Source organism: Chroicocephalus ridibundus, chromosome 5 (assembly GCF_963924245.1).
Source record: "Chroicocephalus ridibundus chromosome 5, bChrRid1.1, whole genome shotgun sequence".
Classification (NCBI taxonomy): domain Eukaryota; kingdom Metazoa; phylum Chordata; class Aves; order Charadriiformes; family Laridae; genus Chroicocephalus; species Chroicocephalus ridibundus.
The window spans coordinates 78923055-78950878 of record NC_086288.1 but is presented as its reverse complement, the minus strand read 5'-3'; the positions used below and the strand labels follow the sequence as shown (position 1 = coordinate 78950878).

The following is a 27824-nucleotide window of genomic DNA, read 5'->3' as shown; positions in this document are numbered from 1 at the left end:
AAATAAGAGATATTTCCTAAAAAAGATATTTGCAATTCTAATGTTACATATAACACAGCTGACCGCTATGGCTTTCTTCGGTAGCCCCCTCCAGCGCTTTAACTCGTCTCCTGCAGGGGATAATAAAGCTCTATATTTAATTTTTTTCTTTTCTTCCTTTATTTTTTTTTTTTTTCAAAGGAGTAATTAGTTAATACTGAAACAAAGGTCTGGAAGGAATGGGAAATTTCCATGTACTTCCTCTATGCGATACTGGTCTTTTTATTGTTTTGTTTTGAGAACATAGCTTAGGACTCGCATTGGTAGGCACGGTAGCTTTGTGAGCTTATTTTGGTTTTAATCAAATGGGATTTGTGACTGAGAACTATTAGATTATATTATTTTAGAATGAAATACTATTTTAGAATAAAAAAGTACCGGTAAGGAATTGTATATGTATCTCATTTATTCTAGGATGTGTACATAATTTGGGTATTCGGCTGAGCACCTACCGATATTGGTTGGCTATTGGTTGCAACACACATACAAAGGCGATGTCTATACTACTGAAATACACGGTTGCTGCTTCTTTGCTTTTTTAACATTTAATTTAGTCTGTCTTCCACTTTGGAAGGGATGTGCAAATGCTACTGTAATAAAACATGTCAAACGCAGGGCAGGGGTCAGTTCTTCAAATTCTTTTCAGCTGTTTGAAAAGACAAACCCTGGGCAAAGCATTTAAACTAAGATAGCCACCGTGAACGTGTGGTTTGTGGTGTTCCTATGAGAGGGGAACTGAAAGGCTGTTTGTGTAATATCTGTACCTGCTGCTGTTTGGATAGGCTTTTATGTAGAGGCACAAATGTATCCCTGGATAAGACTTAGGAGCTGAAACTAGCTTGTGCTTGTAAAACTAACCAAAGTAAGGTGTTCTCTTCCATTGCCCATTCAGCCATTACAGCCTAAGGAAAGCCAGCAATTCTACCAGTTTAATGTTACAAATTTAAATTTCCACTACTGCAGATTTCACTAATTCAGCTGTATCTTACTCCACTCAAATCCTTCTCGGTAAAGGGAACAATTCGGAGCACACGGGGACAGCAACAAACAAGATCAACGAATACAGTAACAGATCTTTCCAGTTCTTATTAATGTTAGTACAGGCATATATCCCAATACTAAAGTGCACTTGGCATTTATTTCCAGAAGCTAACTTTTAAAATTCTTTATGATCTCTGAATAAGAGCAGACCTTTATATCTTCCGTCTGAGCGGCGTGTTGTGCTAAGTTAATGCTCACGTACGTGATCTCACAAATGTTCATATGGAAGATGGATTTTTTTTTTTTTTTCTTACACAAAACTAGCATCAGATACACGCAGTTATTCCATGTTATGTTTTGTTCTTTTTTTTTTTTTAATGCAATCAGTTAATTGAACTCCTCTGTTCTTCTGCATCAGTACACCTGAAGCCATGAGCGGGCAGTGTTTTCAAATGACTCCCAAGGTTCTCGTGCTCTTCAAACATTGTGTGTCCTGGAAGATGCGACCAACCAGCCAGAACTCCTGCCGCTGGCGCAGTAGGAGTCCTGTGATGATGCATCTGCTTCTTCTTGGGGGTTTTTTCTATTCCCCATAATTACCTCAAGGTCTGTTTCATTTACCGAGTTGGTCCTGTAGCATTGTTCTCGGTAGGTGTGTGTTCCTACACTTGTCAACAGTTTGCAATTGTGTAAGTCCTCAGTCGATCTCAACTATAGCTGTAAAAAACCAGATGGTCCTGGTGTCAAGAGGGTCTCTATTGAAAGCAATTTTTAAATAGTTTTAAATCCCTATTCTTCCAAATCATTATCTGATGACTATTTACAACTGTAAACAATAAGCTAAAATCAATAAGCCTGTACAAAACTTACTCATTTTGGTGGTAGATGAAAGTGTTACCTCACAATTTTTATCATGACATTTTTTTATGATCATTTATTTTCAACTTCTCTTCTGCGACTTAAATGCTAGCATTTTGCTTTAGTTTGTTATTCGTGATGGTCAAATGGTTTTGTACACTGTGTTAAATGTTGGTACTTTTAGTAGAGGTTTCTATATGTAATAGATGTCCTGATGATACAGTTTTGTGGCAGAAGTTGTTATTGTCAAAACTTTTGTTTCCTTTTTTGCTTTTTGCTTTTGCTTTCACGACACTGTATACAGGAGCGTTGAGTGTCAGTAAGACTGTAGTGTTCTCACCCCAATACAAAGAGCTTATGGCTTCCGCTGTGTTGTCTGTATTTTTGGACATCTGTGGAATTTTTCGTTTAGTAGATAGGGATTACAGTGACTTCGTCTCTCCTGTTGTAACTCAATTCCATCCATGCACTAAATGTCACAGCACCTCAAGTCCTCCCGTAGTTGATACAGGAATCGGAGCTGAATTTGCAGCTGAGAGTAGGCCTACCTCCCTGGTACTACACTTCTTGAGTTTGTTTTATTTTGTTTTAACGTTATGCATCTCTACGGTTACTGTTTAAATACTGGTGTGATTCCTCCCCATTACTACCCAATCTTTGTCAGGCTGCCTATATTTGTGAGCTGTAGAGAGGCATGCCAGTGGAAATAGTTGTCCTCGGTAGAATAAAAAGGGATCGTACGCAATCATTGAATTATTGACTTCTCACGGCAATCAGTCAGTTCTGGAGATCTGCGTAATTGAATGGATGTTTTTATATTTGCAGACGCTTCTAGCATCCTTACACAAAATTGTACTGTTTGGCATATTAGTTGCAAATCTGAGAAATGATTTCTCAAAAAAAAAAAAAAAAAATACCTAAGCCACTAGTAGGCAGTGGCAAAGATGAGTTTAAAATCTCCTCTGCCATCAAAGCCGAGGTCCCCATCTGATGTCCTGAGCTACAAATCAAGTTAGCCTGGGAGTTATTCCTGGATTTAATTGCCTTTCTGTACAGAAGGCTTCTTGCTCTTTCCATTTAAAATCCAAGGACAGGGTTAGTGATGGTACTAGTTCCTGTCTTTAGAAAATGGTTTCCTTGAAAGTGGAAGAACTTCTGTTTCTAGGTCCTTCTCAAAACCACGTATCTTACTTATAAGCAGTAGCCCTGAAACCAGCTAGAAAATGGCCTAAGGAGGAGAGATCACTATTTGTCCCAGTGCTTTGTGTAAGTAGTTCTGGAAGGATGGACTAGGGCCAGGATTCTCCTCTCCTAGTAGAATTCCACAATCTTCTGCTATGCTTATCACGGGAAATTTCTCTCTCTAACATTCTTAGTCATCAGGAATTCAGCGTACACCCAGTGCACAGCCCCTCGTTAAAACCTCTCCTTGAGATGTGTTAATTTACGAGTTTGACCTCTCAAGCCAAAGAAGACATTAAAGCTGTTAAATTTTAGTCCGTTATCATCACAATCACCATCATTCTTTTAATCAGAAGTGACCAGAGCTGTTTGATCAGTAATGAGCTCAATTTTGTCAGGCTATTAATTAGTTCCTGAGCATATCTAACTTAACCTGTTTAACAGCAGAATGAAGTGAAGAGATGCCTCCTCTGTAAAGCTCAGCTGGCCTCAGGTGGAAAGCGACCGCTAAAACACCTTCTTGTTTTGACACACGAGCGAGATCCTGAACCTCTTGGGATTCCAGAGAACGCGGAAATTAACCCGTACTCTTGAGCCTCGGCACAGCCTGCTGGCATAGCCACACGCAAGAGACAGAAGCTATGGAGTCTGTGCTCTGTTTCATCTAGGCAGGGCTGACCTAATGCATACAGGTCATCAAGTTGTGGAAAATATATATATGTGTGTGTGTGTGTATATGTTGTAGACGTATATGTAGTCATTTGTGCCTAGGGACACGGTTCAAGTGGTGGACTTGGCAGTGTTACGTTAATGGTTGGACATGATCATCTTGAGGGTCTTTTCCAACCTAAACGATTCTGTGATTCTATGATTCTATAATTTTTAATTTTTTTTTCTAATCTGAAAACATGAAAACTTTGTCCTTAGGATCCATTTCTATCTCTACTGGTAGCATCTTCTTTGAAGCATTTGCAGAGATAACGGGCAAAATCATGGATTCCCTTCCAGGCTACAGAGCAATGGGAAAACCACTGTGCCTAGGGAGCTGCTACGTTGGTACAATCCAGGAGTTTCAGGATTGTCTTTTAGAACCCTTTACTATTTGGCAAAACTTGCTTTTAGTTCTGCAGCTTGTTGACATTAACAGAGATGTTGTTCAATCCAGGATCAGAAAGTAAATACCCCAGGTGATAAATACTAGAAGATACTATCCTGGCTGGTCTAAAAAAACTTATACTAACCGGACAGTAGAATAGTAATATTTTGCTTTCTATGTGGAAAACAAAGTTCTTTTTTTCAGCAAAAATGTTTACAATGAAATAGAACTTGGGTTTTGTCAGATGTTATGAATACAGCTTAGAGTGTGAGTGTTTTGAGTAGTGCATTAGATAAAAAGGAGCAGGGACTTTTCCTTTAATACATCTCTTTTTTTTTTTTCCATTTTGTTTTGTTCATCCTATTTATCACTTGCATGCCAAAAAAAAAAAAAAAAAAAAAAAGGAAAAAAATTCAAATATTGTGTTGGTTTCCTAAGCAAAATGTTAATTAACGTTGACAGTCAGCTTCACTTTTGCAGCACGGTAATAATATGCCTAAAAGTAGTCCAGCTGATGCTTTGAGTTGCCACAAGTATTGCAGCCCGGTTATTTTAAGATGCTCAATTAGTTTTGAGCCACTGAACTATTGTTTCAAAATGCATTTTGTTATTTCCCTTCAAGAGGCTAAAACCCGTTTCTTGTGGTTTGTTATGGTTCTTTGAACTACTTTTTAAGGACAATTTGTGATAGATTTTCTACTGTGATTTTTATATTTAGTCTACTGAATCCATCTAACCTGAATAGCCTGAGGGAGATAAGTCAGGAAGCATAGAAATCAAGAAAACCTGAAGCTGGTACTTCAAACTGAACCAGAAGCTGGTGTAACTCAATTTGTCAGTGAGAATTTTTGCTGAAAGAACAAAGAACTTGATTTATTTATTTTTTTCCCCAACATTCTGCCTTTGTGTTTAAAAATTGCAATTTCTGCATGTTTTGTGTAAAATAAGAAAAAACAGTTCAGTTTTTGCGGATTTTTGGTGGAGTTTAACGATCTCTAGAGGAAGGGGTGGAGTTTCCTGAGACCGAGGTTTGACCTCCAGATCTACTCTGGTGGGGTTTCAGGGAGGTTTAAGAGACATTTCCTCCAGTGAATAGGGATAGAAAGGGACATTTTCCCGCAGGCTGGACCTCTGAGTTGATGGCAAACTGGTCTCGGCTTCAGTTGCCATCCATATCCTTTTGTCCAGCGTCTGACAGATATCGAGAAGAGGCTGCGCGCTGGCTCAGAATGCTGGAGGCTACTGTGCAAATTATTTTGTTCACAAAAGTCACTTTGTATTAAGACAGGCAGAAAGGTGAAGGGAAGCTTTATGGGCGTCAGTAAGATGGTCATTGACCTGATTGTCTTTTAATGGCGGGGGGGGAGAACCCAAGGACAGATCATTTGAATGACGCAAGTCAATGAATCAGGTGGAACTCAATAGAAAATAGGGGACTCGTTGGCTATACGTAAGAATTCCCAAGAGTTGTTCAGCAATATTTAAAAGAATAGCGAGTAGAAAACAGATGTAAGATACAGGCTCCATGTTAAAACTTTGATTCACTTGGTAATAACTGTTTCAAAGACTGTAAAACAGCATAAAATGTATGCTTCACTTACTGTTATCAGTCGTGTGGGTAATACTGTTTAAATAACGGTAGGGAACCTTAACAGGGTCGTACCGGGTTTGGGCAAGTCTCCAAAAAGTGCAGCTCCAGCACACGTGAAGCTGAATGCGAGGCCTTGAGGTGCACCATGCACAGTTCCGTCCCGATTTGTGGGAGTTTTTCAGCAAAACTTTGATATGTACTATTTCACATCCCTTTTGTCAGAAGCAATGTTAACTATTAAAAAAAAAAAGTACAAAAAAGGGAAGGATTGTATTCCTCTAATCTGCTTGCAGCAGTTGACAAAGGTAGTTATGTATTTAGTCACTGAGACTGAATCTGATGTTAGAGGCAATGCAAGCTGCCTTCCATAAATACCTAAAAGATATGGCAGCTGCCTAAATCCAGGAGCTCCACGTGTGAGTTTGGAGACGGGTATTCCCATTACTCAGTACATACCTGTCATGTGGAAAAAAAGGCCTAATCTCAGCTTTAAATGCTGAGAATTACATGTCACCTCCTTTCGAGCAGCAAACGCTCTTTTGTCTATCTAGATTTTGTTGTATGTTTTGCACAATAATTCCTAACAGTGCTGCGCTATGTCATTAAAATATCAAAATCTAATAAGTCAGCTGGCAGTAAATGGGGAAAAAATAGAAACCCATAGCAAAGATTAGCGATATCTAAAAAGTGGTTTATGGGCCCTAGTGGGATTCCTCCTTTTTTAACAACAAAGTGCAGAGGGAAAGAATATGCACAGCTTACTTTGTCTTCCTATTTCTTTTGATCTGAAAGAACAATCAGATAAGGCTGATTTCTGAAGACAGTTCAGAATGAACAGATTTCAGTTGCCCCCAGTGATAACCATCATTGTCAACAGGAGGCATTCCAGGTACTGACACTAGAGCCTTAAATGTTCAGATACTGAACATTTTATCTTTTATTTTAAAAACTACTGCTGGGAACTCTCTTTATAGAATGCAATGGATGATGAGTATTTAGAAGAAGAATGAACCCTGAAGGAGAATAAAGCCCAAGCCTCAGAGACTGTCAGTGAACACCAGAAGGACGGAATAATTTAAGGTTAAGGTGGGGAATTTCATGCACGCAGAAAACCTGAAGCTGGGGAAAATGGAAGGATAGAACGCGGGAGTTAACAGGCTACAAAACCAAAATGAAAAGAATTTAGAGGCCCTGGCCCTATGGGGTATTTGTCCAGATTAGTGACTCAGTACACACTCTGACAGAGGGCAGCAAAACAAAGGGTCTTTTCATAGGGAAGGCTCAGAACTGGAATATGTGGAGGTGTTTGATCATCGAAGTTGAGGTGTCTGGATTAAACCAGCGCACAGAAATGCTAATAGCTGCCTTCTGTAAGCCAGGTCGTTTAACAAGTGCTAGCAGTCCCTCTGACACACAAGCTTCAGCTCTCCGTTTTTGAAGAAAATATTGGTTGGGTTTTTTTTTTTTAAATTTTTTTTTTTGGCATGGTGTGACAAGTTGCGTCTCACGTGACTCGTGCATTGCACAGTGCTCCGCAGCATATCGCGGAAAGTGATTCTTTACAAATGTAAAGATAATAGTATTTTTCTGATTTAAGGGTATTTATGCCCTGCCTGTTGCACAATGCTGATGATTATTTTTTAAATTAGTAGTTATCTGTCCTTATGATTATCTAAGTTGGTAACAGATAGCTTAACGCACCTCCAAAACCAGCGTAAAATACACTATTATCACTCATCAAGGATAATTAATTTAGAATGAGCAGATGCAAATGAATTAATAATTGGAGGGGGTTTTATGTGCTTAGGACTGTCACTGCAGTTTAAAAATGTGCCTACAAAATGCATGTTATTCCTTATCTAGTCTGCCTTCAAATAGTGTCCTCTGTCTGCCAAACCCAGATGAGGCATTCAAACACATTGACTCCCAACACCCCCCAGCCACTGGTGCCATTGTTGCTTTCAGGGGTTTGGGTTGAAGTCCATCATCTGTTTTTGCACTCATAATTGGGGCAGAGCTCACCAGTTTTGGAGAGTTTCCAAAGATCATTACTAATAGGAGCTCCATTGCCATACGCGTCCCCCTGACGTACAAGAGAACTATGGAATTGTTAGCGATTGAGTCAACCCATACTGGCATTTGTGAGCACGTGGGCAACACTTCATTTCCTTAAGTCTGAGGACGAATCTTAGAATTATTTAATTTCTACTAGCTTCTGACCAGACTTGAGTAGAGAGTGGTGAATCCCGTAGTCCAGCAGGGTTTTTCAGGGTGCAGATAGGGCAAATGCAGGTGCTGATGAGTTGATGGCTGGGTCTGTGACTGTGGATGTCTGTGGGTAGTAAAGAAGAAAAAATCAAAACATACATTTGAAAGTCTGAGGAGTAAAGCTAAAGGTCTCTTCTCCTCTTCCTCCCTCCATTACCTCGATTTATTCCTTGACCAGTTTCTACTTGGGTGAGGAGGGCATGGGGTTTAGTCAACCTCGTTGGGTTGGCTGTAACTACAGCCACTCTTGAGGCCAGGCTTCCCAGTTTCCTGAGCATAGAGGAATGCCTTCTTTTTTTTCCCCTGATTTTCCTTTTACTGGTAAGTCGCTGCCAGTTGCGACCTGCCAGGAAAATACAATGCCGTAATTTTCCCATATATCCCTCAAAACTGATAGAAGTCTTTCTGCAGGAAGACCAGGACAAGCAAAGTTAGGAAGCACCAGCTGACTTTTGGGCAATTCCATGAGTGTTCTCTCCGGCATTCATTTTTTCCACCACCCAGCACTGATACCTGTTAGACAATAAAGTTCCAGGAACACAGTTTTACACAAAGAGCTGTACATAATGTGAACGTAATTGCTTTGCACGCCGCACAGAAAAGGTTGGGGTGATGGCAGGTGTGGAGTATGACTTCTCAGTTAGTTATCCTGAAACAAATTTTTCAAATGAAAATGTAATGTACCAGGTGCAAAAAAAGTGAAACAAATACCAGTTTGGGTTATCGTGTTTTGCTAAACGGTTTCTAAAGAGATGTGCATGAAGGCGACTGAAAAAAAACTGCATAGAAAACACGTGTTGCAAATACCTGTAAACTTTAAGATGGGCTCTTGGTTACATAGAACTGGATTTGTGACTTTTAAACACACATTAAACGGGGAGGCACTTAAACTGTAAATCTCATGTCCTCTTTAAATAAGCATAATCCAAACTTTAGCCAGCCGGACCCTTCAGAATTTTCACAAGATTTGTGTGTTTTGGGCAGATAAACATGACCATTGCTCTGGTCTCCTCTACTGCTAGCAAACACGCTCCATTAGGTAACAGGAGATGGAAACCGTACTGCGGGCTTATATAAAAACAGAGAGCTCTATCTTCCATTTAAAGTGTGTAGAGCAAAATCCTGATGAGCAAGAAAAACTTACTTTCCCCATATATTTTCACCTAAAAATGCAAAAGCCCTCTTTATGCTTTAGGTAGCAAGTTTTTATCGATGACACTGATCTGCAAGCCCACCTTGCCGATCGTTTTTTCATGACCGAAATACCTGCGCATTGCTTTAATTTTTATGTAACGTTAGACAGCGTTGACGTGTTCCGTAGCCCTTCTGTGACAGGGCAGGATGAAAACCTTTCTTTCCATGCCTACCGTAGGAAATCATTGGGGTTAAATGACAGGGCTCTCCCCGTGATTTGCCTGTCACGGAGAACTGCAAATTGCAGCCTGTCTCCAGGATAGTGTTTAGACACATTCTGAGATTAATGGTTTTGCATAGACACTTTGGACTTCAAATGATTTTGAGGTAAGCTCCATCAAGAAGATGCTTCCAGTTTGAACTCGACTGAAAGCGCTTTGCATTTTAGCGACTTTGTTGGTACGGAACAGGCAGTATCTGATATAAAAATGAAATGGTGTCTCTCATGTTCCAGACTACATAAAAATTTTCACCTCCAGCTTAACTCTTTGTGACAGATTTCTTTTTTCTTTTTTTTTTTTTTTTTATGGTAGTTCTTAATGCTTTCAAATAACAGACAGCAATGAGACATCTTATTTACGTGATCGGGCAGGCAGTATCTCTTCTCTTAAAGGAGCATAGCTTGGGAAGGAAGGTCTGTATCCTAAATTTAGGGAAGAGGAAGCTAAGTGAGGTGTATGAATCAGCTGGGAGAATATCTCCGGTTGAGAATGTGCTAATTTATTCACTTTTCAGAACCTCAGTTGGTAATTGATGTGTGTTCTGCAGTGAATGAGATATTGTGATTCGGGAACTCTAACATAAGACAAAGGTAATAATGAGGTTTTTTTTCTGTTTGATGAGGTAAAGAGATGTTTATCAGAAGAATGCGATGAATGTAGACATTCCTTTTCCATGTGTTTTATAGTTGCCTGCTTTAAAAAAAAAAAAAAAAAAAAGAGGAGGAGGGGAAGAAAACACCTTTATCATTATTATCAATCAGTTTTCAACTCTTCTCAATTTATACTGAAAATTGTACGGTTTCAGTAGAATATTAGACAGCCAGATGCCACAGCAGTGGTGGAGCCGTGCGAGAACCAGCGTAACGGGCTAAATATTTGTATTTTTCTTATAAGTAACCTGCAGTTCATGTACGATGCCGCTCCCTCTGGGCTAAGAGAGATGATCAGTCATTACTTAAACAGACTAGTCATTGACTCATTGATCAAACATACCCCACCAGAGCCCGACAGCTTGTAGCCTCCTTGTATTACCCGGAGTATGAATTTTCCTGCTGGATGACACTGGATGTCTTCCCTGTTCACCTTATTATTGCTGCGATTATATGACCTCAGGTTTCTGCGTTGCATCATGTGATTAAAGGAGAATTAAAACGTCTTTTCGGGGCGGGGGGGGGGGGGGAATGTAGCTCTTCTTTTCCGAATGATATGCAGATTTGTTCGAACATTTATAGAAACATTTTCATGATTTTTTAATTTCAGTGTTTTAAGATTTTACATGCAATATTCGTGAATCTTGTTTATAATATCTGTGACTGAAACATTGAGGTATACGGAAGACTGAGATGAAAACAAGACGGATTTGAACAGCGGGTCAGGAGTTTATTAACCTAATGTACCAAACATTAAGTGGGGTTTGTGCGGGGAGTTACAGGATGCCCACCATAAAATCCCACAGCAAATGCATAGTGTCTTCAGTCAGCCTGCCGGTGATTTGAACACTCCCTCTTTCTCCTCCAGGGCAGGTAAATAAGGTACAAACTGGGCATTATGGCTACCAAAGACTTCCCATCTCTGATTTGAAGGGCCAGCGTCCACCAGAAGAATGCATGAAAACTCACACTTCTGGGAACAAACTAACTGGAATTTGACCTCGGCCTCCTCGTGACCGATTGGCAGCCATACGCTTTAAAAAACATTTTTGGGGAAAAAAAAAAAAGTTTCTTCCATGACCTTGTAAGCCAAAAAGATGCAAACCAAGCCAAACTGAAACCAATTTGGGTTTAATGGGAAAACACTCTTCCCAGTTCCTGGAGTCTCATCCAGTTACGGACAGAGCTCCTACAGGAGCAGCGTAGTTCAGAATACGTGAAGCAAGTAGAAGTGAGGGGGTTCTGAAACCCTAGGGTGAAATTTAAACAATTAATGTAGTAAATGAGTTTATAAGCCTCTGTCTCCCTTTTGACGGAGGGGTGAGACCATCTTCCATGTGGAGCCAGTTTTGTGTTCCTCGGTTCCTCTTCTTTAGAGACCGAGTTGCTCACATAAGGAGGCACGTTGTCATTGCTTCACTCGCTGAAAACTGGATAGGCAAGAGATTATTTAAATTCTAAAAAAAAAAAAAAAAAGGCAACCCAAAACCCCACGTAATATATTAGTGTCAAAATACCAAAATACCTCAGTTATAATAGCTTAACTTGTTTGTTTTAATGCAGCTATGGAATGTGTTTGACACCCTTATTTAACAACCAGAGCCAAGGTTTACAAAAAAAATATAAACCACAAATAAGCGTATGTAAAAAAAAAAAAAAAAAAAACCAACCACAACTTATTCTGAATGTGATTAGTGCGTGCCACTTGCAAATGTCAGCAGTTATTTTTAGTGGAGAGCATTTGTAAGATCTGGCAGAGAACTCTTGAAATGTCAGGAGGGTAAGAGGAAGCGTAGCAGAAGCCAGATACATATACAAATACGTTAGGGGATTGTAATAGTAAGTCCACCATTTTATTTTTTTTTTTTGAAAGGCAAGATGGAGCTGTCTCAAAACTGACCTGAGAGATCACGGTTCCCTTCCCGTGTCACAGGCATTGTGCAGACGTGACAACGTTACTTGAATTTTTGAAAGAAGCTAGGTTTCCTCATCACCTGAGGAAAGAGCTTGCTCTCCCCCGCCCTCCTCGTTCACAGATTGGTCTTGTCAAACAGTAGATTGCGCTCCACTTTTAAGAAATATGTGTTACACTTCTGTAATTTCTTTCTGGTAGATTTATCTCAAAATATCTAAGAAGGTGTATACTCTATAAAAATACCCATTCAAACCCCACTGGAAGCTATAAAGGGAAGGGCAGTTCGTCGGCAGCATTGTGGACCAGCGCCGGGATAGTGTTATTCGGTGCTGTTATCATTTGGCTCGATACAGGCAGAGCTGTAGACTTGTTGGGTATACTCTATTAAAAATATTTTCACTGGGAAAGATGGGTCAGGTCTGTAGGCAGCAGTAGTTCAGGCGTATCCTCCATCTCATGCACAGTTCTGACTTTCTCTACTGTTTCTCATAACTCCAATTATCTATTTCTGCAGAAAAGCTGCTGAGTCGTTATTGGTGCAAAACTTGGTACCTTTTAGGATTAAATAATTTAGTTTTTTGTTTGCGCAGGAATAGCACTTTCCTCTTTAATAACCCTGGTACTCATGGACTTCATGGCACCCAAGCTGAATGTAGGACTCTTTCCCTTATGGGTTACGTAGGGGTTTTTGTTTGGTGGTAGTTGTTTTTTTCCCAAAGCCTCATACCCAGTTCCCATTGTACAGTAAATCCTGTGTCCTCCACGCTAATCATATCTGGGGTCTTTGCATCAGAACTCTGGCCTTGGAAATCAGTCTGAATCCCTACAGTTATTAAGGTCTCCATGGGTAGACTCCAGCTGGTGGGGTCACCAGGAACAGAAAGCCTCCCATCCCTTTCCTTATTATCCTCTTGTCATTGATTGGTGGAAAATTGCGGGAGGGATAGCACTAGGGAACTAACTTCTTTTGAATCATTTTACAGATGTTACATACTTTATTGCTTTCTCGGTTTACAGGAGAGGTAATTTTCATCCTTTAAAAGTATACCAGGTTATGAAAAATTACACTCGGAGTTGGAGATAAAATGGACCACCCGGGTAAACAAATGACATACTAATGGCCAAAAACCAACTCTGAGTCCTCTTCTATTGCAGTGCCTGTCCTGAGAATGAAAATATAGGATTTATTGATAGGCCAATTTATTTCTGCCTACAATAGAAATGACAAGGCCAACCACGATGGAAAATGGGAGAGCAGAATAAGCAGTAGCTTAATTGCATTAGTGCAATTAACAATTTTAAATACGATGCATTTTTTTCCCCATTTCCAAACACTTTTAAAAGTCATTTTCCGGAGTTCCCTGAAAAATACATAGCAAGTAAAAATTCTACTCTCTGACTAATCCTGGAGGAGTTAAATAAAATAAATGAACGCAGTCAATAAGAAAGCTTAAGGGACACCATCAAACGTTAACATTTCCAAAATCTGACCTCATGTAAAAAAATTAATAAAAATAAATAAATAAACAAAATACATACTCTGAGCTTGAGAATCCTGCCAAAATGAAAGTTTCGATACGCATGAAAAAACCCCAGCTCACATTAATACAGTTCCCTCGTTGCACTTGCAGGTAAATCTCCTTTATCTGCTTGCTTCCTTCCTGTGCTAAATACTTCAATACAGAAATACAACATTCTGCAGCATTTACGGAGTCTAGCTCTCCTTTGCTCTATTACGATAATGCAGCAGGCCGATAGTTAGAAGACTTGCGTGTTCCAAAAGAAAAGTCTACCATTATGAAAATACATGTGCAAATTAAGTCGATGTTGGGAGTTTATTTTACAAGTCTAATGTAAAACAGTGTTTTCCTTCTTCGTATAATTATTCTGTGAGATTTCAGCTACTTAATATCAAAATCGTCGGATAAATACTGGTTTTGGTTTAGAGCTGTATGATGCAATGAACTATAGAAAAAGGGAAAAAAGGCACACTACAAGACCATTTCTTTTTGTTGCATTTTATTCATACAGAATATTACAGGTTTTATTATTGATGAAGCTGAGAATGAAAGAAGATAGATGTCAGAAGGCAGCTCCTTTTGTACTGGTGTGAAAGAAAAATGGCTCACATAAAAACAAATAAGCCTGGCACTATAAAAATACTGAATAGAAAAACATTTTTTGTGGGAGGGCAGGGTTTATTTTTTTTTAATGGGGAACGGATAATGGTATAAGAATCATACAGAAATTGCCAAAGTGAAAGTACTGTTTCAAGAAAAAATATTAAGATGCAAAACCAGGGCAGGGCAAAATTTTCTTTAAAAAAAAAAAAAATAAAAGGCAACCTGAGTTTAGGATCTAAATCCATATTCGAACCGTTTATAGCAGAGTTGATATTTGAGAAGTGTTTAACACTCAAGATTTCCCATTGAGATCTGTATTTGAGAACACCAGGGTCCCAAGAACCTGAGCCTGAATATAGACATTTAACAGGGAGGCTCCTATTTTTGTGACTCTTTATTAATAAGGCAATATAAAAAACAATAAGGTGATATAAAAAGGAGAGGAAGGATTTGTTGCAGGGGAGAGCTGTGTTCTTCATCTGAATCCATGGAGAATCCAGAGCAAGAGACTTAGGATATTATTTTAAGCGAGCATTGCTGAGCAGATCTAGTTACCAGGAAGGATGGACTGTCTGTCTGTCACTTTTTGAAATGTGGGGTCTTGGAAAAGAAATCAGAATTAAGAGGGCCACAAGCGATGAAATGTGTGGGAAAATCTGATCGAGATATGCTGGAGCTGAAAGAAGCCTGGAGAAAAGGAGCCAAAATAGAAAGAAAAAAAAAAAAAAAAGCCCTAGTCGGGGTTGGGGGGGGTGGGGGAAGCCAGTGTGCAGAGTTCATATGAAAGCAGAATTTGTTCTCCAAAAAATGCTCGTCTAGCACGCTATTATTTGCCTACACGTTTTGAGCACCGCGTAGGCCATGATTGCAAAATACAGACATTTGCGAGATCCGTGTCTGTGATGTGAGTATGTAGCATTATAAGGAACAGAGAGACTTAGGGCTATGAATCTCCTCTTTTTCTATCCCATATGTCATTCCTGATCCTTACTTGACCAAAGAAGTTCTGAATATATCTTAGAATTGCTTGAATCAGAAGGGGGGGGTGGGGGTGGGGAAGATGGAAAAGCCTTTGGAGAATTTTTAGACACAAATTTGCAGAATTTTTAGCGTGCCGTTTTGCAGTTTAGCAGATTGGCTTTCGAGACACTTGGCCCACACGAATCTTTGAACCTACCAGAAAAAAGAACACTGCTGTTGCATTTGTATCTCGGCACAGTGGATGTACGTTGCAAACAAGCTGAATATTTGGGGGTTTCTCAGGGCGTTCAGACGCCGCTAATAACTTGGTAACGAAACAATTAAATACGAAGACAGTGTTATGTAGCTTGTCCAAGAAAAGGCGCGCGGAATCATTTTAATTCCCAAAAACAACTGGAATATTCTGAAACTGTCTGAGCATGTACTTGTCCGTCCCGCCTACCTGCTGCGGCTGCTCATTGCAGTCCTCAGTGCCATGGAATTTTTGTTGATTTTTTTTTTTTTTTTTTTTTTTTTGGTGGAGCTAGAAAAATTTTCTTCAAGAAAATGTAATAGACAGTAGTCTGGTTCCTTCTGAGATGTCAAATACCTACTTTATTACAGCGAGAAAGTGACAGTCAATTTAAACCAGAATTTATTGAGAACATTAAGAGCTGGAAGGGCTTTGGCTAATCACTGTAATGTCCCCAACAAATGGTAAATGAAAGCATGAGGAAATTGAGTTAACACAAGTTAAAAGTTCACATACTTACTGAATTATATTAAAAAACCTACAACCTAATTAAATTATCTAAAACTGCTCATTTCAGTTTGTCCTGTTATACGAGTGAATGCGTACGGTAGTATTTTCTTAGACGCAGAGAAGTTGACAGGTTTAGCATGAGTCGGATAAAAAGCCAACGAACAAGATCAAGGGATGAATTATTTACTAATGCGCAATATTCTGGACAGTTACACTCAGCGATGAGAAGAGGTTTGCGTTGGTGCTTGTTTATATCCCTCGTATTTGTAAGTGAAAAAAATCAGTATTGTCCCAACTAGAATACATGAATAAAATTTATACATTTCTGCGCCTTTATGGAATTTTTTGGGGGGGAAAGGCTAGAGAGGATAAAGTAGCACGCAATATGTATACGTCCATAGACATGCATTTCAGGTACACTGATATCCCTTAAAATTGCAAAAGGTGTATTACTGGTTTATGCACTACGCTCCTTCACAAAGATCCTTTTAGACGCCCAGATTTTATAGGAAGGTAGAACATTTAGGATCGTGTTTTCTGTGTTCCTATGGTATCTTACTGGAATAATCTTTCAATAATTTTTCTTTGAATTTGAAATAAAGGGATAAAAATACTTCACTAGTGTAACTGGCAAATTTCCTACAGCCCCTCCTACAGATTCAAGGTTTATTGAAAAGACAGTGGTTGAAGAAACTTTGTGTGGTTTCAGCTTGTGGCATAGCAATTTGGATTTGACAACAGTAGGCAGATCTTTGCGTCTGTGAGACCTTGAGTATCTATGAGAAGTCGGATTCAGCAGTCAGATAACACCGTGTGCATGGTGAATGCAGTAGCATTCTCACTTCTAGCAGCACATGGGACTGTTCGGAGAGAAGAACTGGATAGCGAACAGCAGAAATTTCTGCAATTTTTAGAGTTTTTGGGTTTATGCATTTGCTGGCTTCGCTTCCTTGAAACGAAGAAAATCCTGTAGGATGCCGCTCAATCCTTTGGCGAACCACAGAGGACAGAACCACCATCTGAATACCTTTTGCTGGGACAAGCCGAGCACCATGGACGAGTCATCTCTGTCACCGAACACACAAATGCATTAAGGAGAGCTCTTGATGATGGCAAAAGAAAGAGACAGTTTTCAGCTCTAGGGAGAAAAAGAATGAATGATGTTGTGACTGTGATGCAATATCGAGGTGGCATTCCAGCAATGTTCAAAACTGGATGTATCCCATAGGACATTTCATCTTTTATGTCACCTTGAGAATTTGTTCTTCTCCCCAGAAGTTACTTAGAAAAATGGTTGTTTTTCCGAGAGAAATACGGTGTCACACATTTGTTTCTAACTGCTTGCTTAAAGAGAAAAGCAAACGTACAAATGAATTTTTTTCCCCACCCTCAGAGAAATAATTATGTTAGGAAATGTCCTGTCCAACCTGTCCACTCCTATTTGATACTTCTAAGCCCTTGTCAACCAAAAAGAAAGAACATCGTTGATTGTTTATTGCTGACCTCAAGATTAGAGTCAAGAAATGATGTCAGCTTGGCTTCTGTAAAAGGAGAGCTTCTAATATTCAACGCAATCATTCTTAACTTTCCTCCCTTATGTTTAGTTTAACGTTAAGACTTACTGACAAAGAGGGAAAAAAAAAAGGCATTATCCTTTTTTTCCCCAAAAATATTTGATACTTTAATATTTCTCCATTTCAGTTTCTTAGTTTTAAATATTATCAAAGGTAATTTATATATTTGAAATAAATAATAATAATTTTTTCTGTGGAGCAAAGAACTGATAGTTTTGATGTTGGTGTTCGTACACACACCCCCACCACCACCACCAAACAGACAAATAAATAAAAAATAAACCCCTTGCCCTATAAATAGCATACTTTGGCATTTGTGGGTAGCGTGAAACCACCTTTGGGGAAGCCTATGAAAATAAGCCGAGATTTACTTGTAAATGCAGAAATACCTTCATTTAAAATTAAGATATTGGTACATATTTTCCCTCTTTAGACAGATAAATCCCATCAATTTCTCAATCAAAAGTGAACAGAAGATGAAGGTCTCTGGGACCACAGACCGACTTAGAAAGCCCATTGCAGTGTAAGGTGATGACCAAACCCAGAGTAACTTTCAAATTGCTACTGTACTATAAAAGCAGGAAGAATTATCCAGAGAATGATCATTTTGGAGGAGTTTTTTTTCTTTCGATCTGAATGCCGGGTGTTGTTTGTTAACAAAATGACAAGGCAGCCAGAATGACGCGTTAAGGCTCTGAAGTGCTTTCTGAAATTCCAGCATCTGTAACAGGTAATCAAATTCCCTTCCCTTTAGCGGTTAGCTGCTCGCCCTTGGTGACGGACGGATGCCGCGGTTCTTACCATCCCGATCCACCTCCCCACTAAGTTCGGGGCTGGCGAAAATTCCAATGAAATCCGTGGGGTTATCCTGATGTAGAGCTGGGCTAATGCAATGAAGGAACAAGCTCTAAAACTCAAAATTCCTCGCGTGGCTGTCAAGTAAAAATAGTCGCCGCTTTTGCAAACATTTTGCAAAAGATATTTGTGGGTATTTTAGTGGGATTGCCCAAGGTCCTTTAACTTCCTGCTTGTTCCTTTAGACTGTCCAAGTGGAGGTCAAAAATCCTTTCGCTTCCCCCTCACTGGCATATACGCTATAAATCTTTGTGCTTTCACCGTATTATGCAATTGCTTTCGCTCCTGTGAATCCCATATCATACAGAAAAAAAATATTTTCTAATATATAGCTTATATTAAAGCCACAGGACATAGTATGTTAGATTTCTTAGGAGTAAATTCTAATAACGGCTTATATAAAAATGAGAGTATCTCTTTCTCCTAGCTTTGAATTGAGGAAGTATTGCAGTATCTCTAAGCGTCTCTGATTGCAGCACAGGCGTTCATCACGCTGAAATGATTTGCCGTGCCTAAACAAGCTTCAACAATATGAAATTTTAAAGATACTGCTGTAAAGCCATTCTTTAATTTTACTAAAATAATGAAAAGCATATATTACTTTAGTTTACAAAACATTGAAACGCTAATTCATACGAAACGTTTATTTTCTGCCCATATATTGCGTTGTGGTACGTGATATTAAAAGCCGTTCCTCTCTTCGCATTTTTTTTTCCTTTTTTATGTGTTTTGCAATAGGAATTTCTAAAATGCATAACTTGTTCAAATTTTAACCAAAATCTTTAGACATTATCATCCACTTAGGTTTTCTGATATAAGAATATTGAATATTGAACATATTCAACATGACTTAAATGAGAATATTGGTTGCCAACAAGCAACAGTGAAACAAGTAGCAATTTAAATAGGCAACATCTATGTGCGTTCAGATAAAGGATGGAATTAAACACGAAAATTACGCAACAAACTAGAGATAGGCCCAAATTATTAGTAGGTACATAGAAAATTTTGTCATAACTAGAACAAACTAAATAGGGATTAAAGTTCTTTGAAATTACTATACTCCAACAGAGAAAAACGATCTCACCATTATTTATGAAAATCGAGTTATAACAAACTATGAATTCGGTTTATTAATTTTCTAACTGCCTTTTTAGGCACCTTTTCGCTAGCCAAAACTAAACATTCGATCTTGTCTTAATTTTCCTCAGCAACGGAACTTTTCTTTTTAGCAACAGAGGAGCGCAATGAATTTGATATTACAATTTCCTTTTTACCTATTATATTACTTTTTTCTTTTAATAGAAGGCATTTTGCATGCGATGTCAGGTTGCTTTGGGGGGGTTCCCATCCAGGTATCATGTTGTTTCTGTAATCACCATTCAGTGCATCTCAGCAAATGGCTTATCTTTTTTGTTGTTGTTTTAATTAATTTACTTTCATGTGTTCTCTCTTTTTTTTTTTTTTTTCCTTATATCCAGCACTTTTCTCATCCCTAGAGTGCTCTTCTCCTCCAGAATTGCCTATATGCAGTTACTGGAGTTGAGAGGCAGCTTTTGGAGTTTATCCTCTATTAACGTAGAGTTACTCAGGTGTACAAGATCCCTGAGTATCGCAATTTTTTTTTAATTAATAGACATTTATGGGAAAGTATTTAGGGTTTGGCTTTTGGGGGGGCTGGGGTTTGGTGGTTTGTTCGTTTTTTTCTCCAAAAGTACATTTAAACACGTAATTTCTATGGCTTTACGCTGGGGATTGTATGACGAACTACCATTCCTGCTTTGGGAATTTCTGCGAGCACGTTCAAGGGGTTTGGCTAGTAAATTCACTTACCTCGCTGCGGTGACAGGAATGCAGAGCATTGCATATGCAAAGGTCCCCATGATTTACAAAAGTAAAAACTCAGGCTGAGATGCTTTTCCGCGCAGATTTTCCTGACAGATGTGTGTACTTCTACTGCTTTTAATGGGACTTCTGGTGGGACTCGGGATTGATGCTGCAGCATTTATGTAAGTGAAGTCATAGTAAACAAACTGGAAGCTTTTTAAGCTTGGGGACTGCATTACTGATATCTAAACATATTTCCTTTTTGGTTTAAATATACCAGTGGTTTTTAAAATAAACTTGTTTTTCATGTAGTAAACACCCAACCTTATGCTGTCACTTTCAGACCTTGAAGTCTGAAGAGACGTTACTGAAACAAAGTTATTTTTGTTAATATAGGAAGCCACAGTTAATAATTCAGAATAACAACATATTACAGAGTGTATTTGATTTTTCAAAGCGAATACACGCGCCTGTTAAGCACCGGAGCTCTTTGTCCTGCAAGTTCTTAGCGTGTACCGTACCGGTATGCTAGAGCTGAAGATGACATTAATATTAATGAAGAATGGAAGCTGAGATATAGCGACTCTCGTTCTTTCCCCAGCCCCCTACGAGCTAAATCCATTAGTATGGATAGATCAGCATTAATAAACAAGGAGGACAAAACAGCTCTCAAGGCAGGGACAGTTTTGCGTGACCTTTGGTGCGATGAGCTTGTACTTGGTCACTGCGATGCTCCGAGCTGACCTGTGCAGCAACGTCAAATCTGATGTAAGCAGAGAGAAACGTTATCGGTGCTTCGTCTTACCGGCTGCTGAGCTTCAGGGGAAAGAAGCGCTGAGCTTCTCTGTCTGTATATCGTTCTACCGACTCCAAAAGGGTTTCATCCAGGGGCCTCAAGTGTAAATCTATAGAAAATTAGTTGTCGGGATCATTAGGGAAAAGATGCGGTTTATAGCTTTGTATTAAAAATGAGTCCTTTTCATAGGCCGTGCTATTCATAAAGGCAACGCTGACTCAGGATCTAACTTGTTTCTGGACATCCACCAGAAGAATTATTTTTAATTCTTACGACGCAACATATTCCCAACAGATTTCAGCGTCTAAAGAATTACTCACCTCCTGATCAAGTTTATACTTCTAGGACGTGGAGAAATTGCTTGGAGATTAAAAACACTAAACCCTTGATGCATTCCAGGTCTGCTGAGAGCACTGTTTTCATGCGTTTTGAGAGCTGCAAAACTTTCAGAACAATTTTTTTCTTTTTTTTTTTCCAGTCCATGACTGGGGAAGAAAAAAAAAAAGCATATGAAGTAGTATTGGTTTCATTCCATTCTAAGATTACACGAGCGAAGCTTTAAATGTAGCCTTCAAATCTACCGTTTTATAAAGCTTCTGTCTGGATACTGTGTGGCCAGAGAGAGGAGTTTTGAATAATTCTGTGTCCCAGAAAAGGGACAAAAGCCTGCTTGCGTTTTAGTGTGTGTATAGCACTAGAAATGACCGCGCTTACGGTATAGTAATACTTCGAATCGCCATTGGTGCTTGTAACTCACGAGGTAATTAACTGTTGCAAAAGAAGGCTGGAAAAGAGGCAGGTACTAATTTTGAAGTGATGTTTCAGTAACCTTTGCGCGAGACTGCAGGCACAGTACGGTGAGTATAAGAGCAGGGTTAAGCCTGATCCACCGAACCGGGATTTAGAGTGCGAACCTCACTTCTTTCCCAAAAGGGTTTCATCTCTACAGCGACTCTAGGAGTTTTAAAAGCATACATTTCTCGTTACGCTCTGCTGAGTACGTGTTTTTGCGTGCAGCCATTCAACACCATTGCATCTCTGCAGCCTGAGAGGGGAACCTGTGTCTTTATTCAGCATAGAAACTTAAACAGCAGTGGTTTATGGTTAAACAGTCCTGCAAAAACCTGCACCCCAGAAGATTCCCAGGCTTTCCAGGAATTGCACGTCCAGTTTCATCCCAGCCCTACCCGGAGACATATATTTTTTTTTTTTAATTTTTTTCCACAACAGCTGAACTTGACTTTGTTTTTTCCAACTGCCACAACCCCTCCCTGTCCCCGGCATTAATATACTTGGTTGGTGCGGGGAAATACGGAGACGGTCCTGCTCCAGATTGCAGCAAAAACTTCAACTATGACCTTCCGGAGCAGGGAGGAAATCCTGCCGTATTTATAACTAGGAATCTGTCGCTAGGCAATATAGCTGGGCTCTGGAGAAATTTCCCTGGATGTATTTTCCCTCTTATGCATTATTAACGTTGCTTTTTAAATCCAATCTAGCTTCCCCTCTTTTTTTCTTTTTTTCTTTCTCTTTTTTCTTTTTTTTTTTCTTTTTCTTTTTTTTTTGGCCGATACTCCTGTTTACTTTAGTATCTGGACTCTAGCTGGCTGCTTTGGCTGGCTGATGGAGACCGTTGTTTGGAAACTCATCAGCTCACCAGGATACTTGACTGTTCCTGAAGCATCATCTCCACTGTAGGAGGAAGGGCAGTGCCCTTGCCTGGGTTGAGTCACCAAGAGCCGTGGTAAATATTTTTCGACTGAAAAATATAATTTTTTTTGTCTCTCTCAGTGCTAAAACGGATCTAGATTACAAAAGAAAAATTCAGATCTAAAGGAAAGAAGTGAAATGTCATTAACGTTGATAAAGTGAGACTCAGATCAACTTGTGTGTTCTGTAGCCCTTTTCATTCCATTCCAATCTGCCCGAAAATTTAGGCATGCTCTAGAGGTAAATATATAGCTCAAACCACACACACACAAAAAAAAGATTTTGTTAATTTTAAGGCGTTTCAAATTAAAACCGTGTTAACTTCCGAAATGCTACCTCAGGAGAACTTCTGAATATTTCTCTCTGGGCTGTTTCTTCTATCTGCAATCTGCTCACTTTTATGACCAGCAAAAAAATCATCAGTCAGTCAGTCGATCACATCTCGGTAGTATTTGGTGAGTCACACGGCAGGAACATGAGGGCAAAGATCCATTCTGGATGCCTTGAGAAAGGTCATCATTCTTAAAATGCCTGGTAACATATACTAACCCCAAACGTTGTCACGTTCTGAGGGATAATATTAGATGTTACCTGAGTAAGTCTGAGGCCTGAAATATTTTAAGTAAATACTGAGAGAGAAAAGAAGGGAAACTGGAAATATTCAAGGAAGGAATAGACATGAATTCTCATCTCGTATCATTTGTCTGATTGTTATTTCCTTGGGTATCCAAAAGCTAAAGCCACTACTTGACTATGTCTTTATGCTTAAGAAATGATGATCCAAGGGCTGGAGCCCCTCTGCTATGAGGACAGGCTGAGAGAGTTGGGGTTGTTCAGCCTGGAGAGGAGAAGGCTCCAGGGAGACCTTAGAGCCCCTTCCAGTCCCTAAAGGGGGCCTGCAGGAAAGCTGGGGAGGGGCTGTTTGCAAGGGCATGTAGCGATAGGACGAGGGGCAATGGTTTAAACTAGAGCAGGGCAGGTTTAGATTAGACATTAGGAAGAAGTTCTTTACACTGAGGGTGGTGAGACACTGGCCCAGGTTGCCCAGAGAGGTGGGGGAGGCCCCATCCCTGGAGACATTCAAGGCCAGGCTGGATGAGGCTCTGAGCAACCTGATCTAGTTGGAGATGTCCCTGCTGACTGCAGGGGGTTGGACTAGGTGGCCTTTAGAGGTCCCTTCCAACCCAACACATTCTGTGATTAACAAAGTTCTTGTGTTTATGGAATGCAACAGCTAAAATTTTAAAATAATAAAAATAATAACAATGACAAATATTACCTATAAATAAGAAATAAATAATATAAAGAAGAGAGGGAAAATTGTTATCACAGGTCTTAATCAGCTGGAATAGAGCCCTTGACTCTCTTAGCTGGAGCAGAAGTGTCCCATTGCCCATGTCCAAGCTCCCAACTCCTCTGGAAGAGAAAGCCTCTGCCTTCCAGATAGCGACTGCTCATCTCCCTCACCTCGGGTAGTCCATACCCCCAACACCTTCACACCACTCTGAAAACGCTCTCTGATTCTTGGCATTCAGCAATGTAATTATATAGAAGTACAATTTTAGCTGAACAGTTTGCAATCTTTATTAAGAGGAAAGCATCAAAAAATGTTTTCAGGTTTTATAACTTTTTTTTTTTCCTCGTCCCTGTCTTAATTCCTTATTCTGCAAAACACACGTCCTTTTCTGGTCCTTGCATTATTTCTGTTAGTAATTACAGCAATTTAGTGGCTTTCAAGTGCAGAAAGCAAGTTGTCTTTTGAGCAATAGCGCACCATAGGTTATTTGAATTAGGATGTTTCAATAATGGTGCAGCTGTCCCACCAAGATGAAGTATGTCACCTTGGTAACATGCTTAGTTTCCACCAGCCTTAGATCCTTTATTCATTCCTGAACCCCATTTCAGCTGGGTTTTGAATACTGTCCACCGTGGCACGAGACCAGCTGTTGCTCCGCTTGTCTAAGTAAAATCCATGTTTCTCCTCACGCCTCAAATAATTTGTTCTCTTGCCGTACCTAAATTAAATCATGCGGGTACCACAGTGGTCACATTTGAAAAGGATACATACTTCCAGAATTATTCTCTTTTTGAAGGCCATACTTTCAACGGCATTTTCTGAAGGATCTATGGAGTCTAATGGGGACCTTTTTAGCTTCAGTAGGAACTTCCAGAATTTTTGTCGTGGTGCGTACTTGTCTGAAAGTTGTTTCAATCTTTTGAATACTGCAAGGAAAAGACATTGCAGAGGAATCAGAAAAAATACGTGTCTCTTTAGCTGTCACTTTGTAGCTTTTCTTTTAAAAAAACATCCAAGCGATATACAGGATATATTTTTAAAATATCAGAGTTTTGTCCAGAGGGAGCTGTACGTAAACCAGGAATTTAAAAGTAAGAAAGGGACCAAAACTTTTTGCAAAGTAAATTGGCCATTTTTAATCTAACCTTTGGTCTTTAAATAGATACTTTTCCGATCAGTCTGTTTCCATAAGAACTTTTAAGTTTATGGGTAAAATTAGTGAAAGCATTTTTATTCCTACATGACTAATAGTAATACAAGCATATATAAGACCAAAAGACCATTTGGGGTATGAGTAGGATTCCTGTATGTAAAAAATTAGATAGCTGCACTATTGAACATGTATCCAGAGTACGGGAATATGGTATTTCTCCACTTGGAAATTAATATGGAGGATTGTGGCATTGAAAGAAAGACTATCACGGAATTTTTCTTACTGTGTAATGATATGGAGCAAATGCCACATCACATCAACTTGACTATAGCCCTTTCACGAAGCTGCAGAAACACGTGGGAGCTACTAAATCCATGCTCGCTTGTTTAACTCTGGGGATCCGATGTCTATTCTAAGCGTATCGCCAAAGAGTTCTGACTCTCCATTTACAGTACTCTCAAGGAAAGGGTAAGAAATACAAAAGTAATTGCTGAGAACAACTATACTGATGATTTTATATACTAGGGAAAATCCACTGCTGGTTTCTAACATCAGTCAAGAGTGACATTTTTACTTGACAACTATCGATTTTATTTTTTTTTTAATAAGATTAAAACTGCACATGCAAAAAGGTCCTATTCAGATTGGCATCTTTGTGTGAGGAGAAGGCTTGCATTTCACACTCCGTGCATGTTGGTTTCTGATCCTGAGAGATAACACGGGCTCTGAAATTCCGGTCTCTTGCAAATGACCTACAAATGTACTAATGGCACCTTTTCTGCAAGGAAGAAGAGCAATTATAAGCAAATGACTGAATGGTTATAACAAAAAAAAGCAGTGATACCAAAAAGACAAACACGTCTGGCATTCTCAAGTATTAACAGGAAACAAAAATGAAAACAAGAGCACCTTTTTTTGGCACCTACGCTTTTGCATGCTTTGATTTATGTCATGGGTCACATTTGAGGCAAAGACACAATGATGACTGATTCTTTAGTCTTCTTTTGTATTTAAAAAATACGTATATTCATAATGTACTAAAGGGATGTTGACCAGTATAATACACTTAATCTCGGAGATGTGCATTGAATTAATGTTCTTGTTTGCAATCTTAAAATCATAAAGTGTATGAATAATTATCTTACAGAAAAATTAGTTTGTTTATTTTTACATAATTACGCAATCAACTTCAGTGGTTACTAAAGACTTGAAATGGGATGAATTATGAAGAATCTCTATAAACATGAAGGAAGGGAGCTATCCCATTTAAGATAGCAATCCCATTTATCAATAAAAACTCAGGCAAAAAAAAAAAATTAATCCTAAATTGTCCGGGATATGGGATATCATCTCTACCTGAAGCAAATTCTTTAAATCCTGAAACTTACATCACAAGTCCCTCCTCCATTCCTTTAAAAAAACCAAATATATAAAGGGGGGAAATGGGGAGGGGGAAAGAGAGAGAGAGAGAGAAACTTCTCTAAATCTCCCAGCATTGGTTTAGGAATTTTAAGACTCAGTCATTTAGGACTTGGTAGACAAATTTAAAGTTGAAAATCCTCTGAAAAAGGTGACTCCTTTTGTGAATTTTTTTTGCTTCCTAAATTCAGGCTCAGTTTTTGATTTTTGTCTTGTTTCACTTGTAACAGATAGTATTGGTTTCCCTATTTTACAATGGGCAATCAAATAAAAAGGATATGGGATGTAAGCATTAAAGCACTCTATGTTATACTACGAAGTGGCAAAATTAGTCAGGCCAGGAGTTCTTTAAAATCTGTGAATTTTTATTTTATTTTGCTTCCCCCTCCCCCCCCCAAAAAAAAAAAAAATTCTTCATGCTTTTGGAATATCAGAGTAATCAATGCAATACTGAGAACACATCTTAAGTGACTCATCCAAACCTCCAGAGTTTTTAAGAAGCGAGCAGCTTTCCCTTCCTGCCCCAAGAGTTGCCAGCTCTTCTGGGCGAACCACCTAAATCCTCGTCTTTCCAGGTTTTAAAAATATCATTAATTTCAAAACTAAGCATTAGACTGATATTTTGTTAGATGGGCTTCTTAGATGTGCCTTTAGAAGCAACCACGCCATAAGGACATGGGATTTGTGTGACGTGGCAGCACGGAAGGTGGTGTCCCTGCAGTCCATTCTTGCAGCTGCTCCCTGGCTGAGCCATACACTCTCTTTTCTTTTTCTAGTTTGGGTGAGTCTTGCACCTACTTTGCATTTTGGTTGGCGATAGTTACATTAGATCTTAGGAAGAAATTCTTTGCTGTGAGGGCGGTGAGCCCCTGGCCCAGGTTGCCCAGAGAAGCTGTGGCTGCCCCATCCCTGGAGGGGTTCAAGGCCAGGCTGGACGGGGCTTGGAGCAACCTGGGCTGGTGGGAGGTGTCCCTGCCCAGGGCAGGGGGGTTGGGACTGTGTGATCTTTAAGGTCCCTTCCAACCCAACCCATTCTATGATTCATTCTGTGATTCAATATCCTAGCTGCTAAGCCTGGGTTTTAAAGCTTATTTTCTCAAACGACTTCTGAAATGGGCTCCGCTGTATTCATACCTAATAATACTGCTGGTAATGATCATAATGAAGGGAATTTTATTACGTGAGGCTGCTAATTTTGATTTTATTTGTCTCGAATGATAAAGGATGTTGACAGTGTACAGTATTTCAACGACCGTTTTTACTGAATCCTTATTTATGATGATCTTTTTTGAAAAATAAGTAACAGGAAGAAGTCTTTGTACGTAATTGAATCTATGTATTACAAAAGAGGC

At 39.3% G+C, this 27824-nt stretch overlaps 1 protein-coding gene and 1 long non-coding RNA gene across 22 annotated transcripts in view; one reads left to right on the top strand and one right to left on the bottom strand.

Moving 5' to 3' along the window:
- Window positions 1–27824, top strand: part of TENM3 (teneurin transmembrane protein 3) — a 1409904-nt gene that overhangs the window by 927553 nt on the left and 454527 nt on the right. The gene's annotated exons all lie outside the window — the stretch shown is intronic.
- LOC134516338 (uncharacterized) lies at window positions 15239–23004 on the bottom strand. 2 transcript variants are annotated; one of them, XR_010071288.1, is made up of 4 exons: window positions 22940–23004; window positions 21214–21378; window positions 20903–21002; window positions 15239–16979 (listed from the first exon to the last, which is right to left on the bottom strand). It is a non-coding gene; the product is annotated as an uncharacterized LOC134516338 (long non-coding RNA). The 2 variants fall into 2 exon arrangements; XR_010071287.1 differs by lacking the exon at window positions 20903–21002.